We start from the raw sequence: 3,624 nt of genomic DNA, 5'->3' as shown, positions 1-3,624 counted from the left end.
ACGAAATGTCAATACTGTATGAACATCTTTATTGGCAACATGTGTGCTAATATTATTTATACGGATTTGCATGTCAAATTGATCATAAGTTATTTTGCCACTTTACTGCTATTTCTGTCATTTTATGGCAGTATTATTCGACGATAGGGTATATAAAAACAAAAGACTATGATATTGCATCACAATGTATTGTTTAAACATTTTATTCACATGAAAAGATTTTTTAAACTTTCTATTCTTATCTAAGCAAAAAAGTACCGGTATTTGATTATGCTAATACATTTTATCTTTTGTGAAATATAATCAATAGTTCAAAATACCTGTCTCCTATCCTGCACTGGCCAGAACAATTGAACATTCAAAATCGATCGTCATCAAATACGAAACATAATCTTAGCTTATTTTGTAATTTTTTTCTCAACCACTTTTTCCTGTTCAGCGTTTCGATAAATTTTAAAAAAATTTTGATAATTTGTTTTACTGTCCTGTACATTGTCATTTTTTACATGTTTATAGCAAGAATGTCTAAAGAACATGTTTCTTTTATATCTTATTTAACCAATTTAAGAATGTATAATGCTCTGAATAACAGTCTTTTAAAATTGTTTTGAATAAACATTGAACGACAAAATTTCTTCTTATGTGACGTTTACATTTTCTGACATCAGATACGTGAAGCAGTGAATGTGGTTTTTAATTTGATAGATGCTTTTGTGCTTTTTTGTAAATGATTGTTTGTTATGATATTGTAACACAGTGATGACTGCTGTACCCATATTTTGACTATTTTATTGATTATGTCTGTTTTGTTCACGCATCGTTGAAAATATAACGAAATTTAATGAGACTGTCGTACAAGTGAGAGGTTTAGCGCTATAAAACCAGGTTCAATCCACCATTTTCTACATTTGAAAATGCCTGTACGAAGTCATGAATATGACAGTTGTTGTCCATTCGTTTGATGTGTTTTGTCATTTGATTTTGCCGTGTGATTAGGGACTTTCCGATTGAATTTTCCTCGGAGTTCAGTATTTTTGTGATTTTACTTTTGACTGCTGGATCCGAATTATTGTTACGGTAACAAATTATGTGCGTTTCGGTTGTTCATCTTATTTTGTTGTTTTCCTTTAAGTCCGTTGGTTGATAAAGTCTATCGTTTGATTTTGTCAAATTTTATGGACTTCTCCCTTTTGAATTTACCTTGGAGTTTGGTATTTTTGTTAATACTTTTTTATTGCATAGTAATTCTAATATTCTATAAACAGAAATTGCATTTGTGCAAATCATTACAGAATTGTTAATAATAAGTCGATGGATTACATAACATAGGTCAATATCGAATTGCTTCGCGGATACAAAATGGAAATCCGAGGGAAATGTTTATGTCACTTTTGATGTTGTTTTAGTTACATAACAATGAATGTAGGGTAAAATGGACACTCTTTTCCCGTCTTGTATTTGGGGAATTTAAATACACACAATGTCATTGATGCATTTCCTTTGTGGGGTTAAGCGACATCATTTTGCAAAAAATACTGTGTTTATTTGCTTTTCTATTTATTGCAGTCATCACATATTTGGAAGTCCCAGACTATGGAACATTTTATGTTATACTACCACTGGGTCCGTTGGTACCACTTGCCGCGAAGTCCATACTTCGGTACTTGCATGCAAATTTAGATATCGTTTTGATTGAAATTTGCTGTTATAAAATAGTGGAAACCATTTCAATTTAAGGAGTATATTTCACTCGTGAAACGTGGTTCCTTGTTCGAATTTGGCTATACTTTATGTCCCTTTTTTGTTTTATTAGCCTTTTTATCAGCAACGTTTGTATTAATTTTTAGATTTTTGGATAATTTGACCTCGAGCATCACGTAAGTAATATGAATGGTCGAAAATTACATCTGGTTCAGTAAAATTGGTAACGTTTATGTTATCAATAATGATCGTAAATTAAAATTCAATCAATATAAGAATGTGGTTTTTTTTAATTAGGGAGATTTCTGTTTGGTCCACATGGTTTGGTGAAAATTTCAATGATCATTGTTATTCTAGATGCCATCCAAATAAACACTTCGTTTAATTAAACGGAGCATTTCAAATTTTCAATAACGGCAGTTGTTGAGGAGCAAAACGTGTTATCAATGTGATTGATATGATTTTGTAAAAAAGAAGAAGCAACGACAGACTATGTAAATCAATGGGTTTTGAGAAGTTTTGCCAAATAATGTAACATACGTAAAAACTTATTACTATCATTTTTATTTACTTTGTAGTATAAACGTTGGTATTAAGTTGTCACAGCCATTTGTTCACCAACTTAAAACGTGTTATGTTTTAACAATTGAACGGTTTTATTTTCTTGAAGAGTCAGCTGAGGTGTGCTTTACTGACTAACATTTACACTGATAGTTTTTCTTCCAATTATAAATATTCAGGACAGCTGTAAGAATAATTCATTCAAAGTTTAGATTAATAAAATAAGAGATGGGCAATCGTCAAGTAAACAGCATCCCAACGATGGAAAAAAAATAGATATATATTAGTTCATGTATTATGAAATGTTTGAATTGGTTCTACTGGTACTGTTAAACAATATTTTGACAGAATACTAGAGATTTTTACTCTTTATGTATTCTAGCATAAAGCACCCAATAGGATATTTCTCTGAATAGGTAGAATTTCACTACTTATGTATCTGAACGTCTAACTTTAATTGTTAATTATATATCATTATGCTTTAACATTTCGTGACAACTGAGATTTACCATCATTATTTTTAGAAAATTTCTTTTTTTTAGGGAAATAAAATTCTTGATAATTTTCAAAAGTATATATAAACAATGGCCGTTATGGTCAAGCACTTTTATACAATTTGTTATGATGGTGGAATCTCAAAGGAAGCAGTCACATGGTGCAAAGAATGTGAGAATTTCTTTTGTGGAGACTGTGAAAAACTTCACCTCCAGTCAAGACGGTTTAAAAGCCATGAACCAATATCAGCTCAAGACTATCAAAAATTACCTATATTAATCAAAGTGATAAGTAGTATGTGCAGGGACCACAACAAGAGGTTTGAACTTTACTGTTCTGTTCATTCCTGTCCCTGTTGTGTCAAGTGTAAAATCAACAAACATCAGAAATGTAGTCACATGAAACCATTGTCAGATATTCTAAGGAAAGTAAAATCATCTGCATCCGTTCAACTTTTTCAAAAAGATTTAAAGGATATAAAGGAAGACTTAGATAAAGCGATACTATTATTGAAAACCATAATCGATATTCAGAAAACAAATGCCGTGGAGAAAGTCCGGAATATGAGAAAGTCGATAGATGACTATATAAACGGATTAGAACAAACAATTCTTGATGACTTAGAGTCTAATTATTCAAAGCTGAAATCATACATGAACACATTCGTACAACAAATGGAACGGCGAGCTAGTCAAATAGATCAAATGCAAAGGGATTTTAATAAGTCGACACAATATTTAACTGAGTTACAAACGTATGTTGGTCTAAGAGAAATCGAGAAAGCTACATCAGAAGCAGCAAAATATATAGGCAATTTAGAAAACTGTGACATTTTTAATAAAACAAACTTAGAAGTCAACATTTCTC

This window comes from Mytilus californianus, unplaced genomic scaffold (genome assembly GCF_021869535.1).
Source record: "Mytilus californianus isolate M0D057914Y unplaced genomic scaffold, xbMytCali1.0.p SCAF_4, whole genome shotgun sequence".
Classification (NCBI taxonomy): domain Eukaryota; kingdom Metazoa; phylum Mollusca; class Bivalvia; order Mytilida; family Mytilidae; genus Mytilus; species Mytilus californianus.
The sequence above is the reverse complement of the archived record's forward strand: the minus strand, read 5'-3'. Positions refer to the sequence as shown.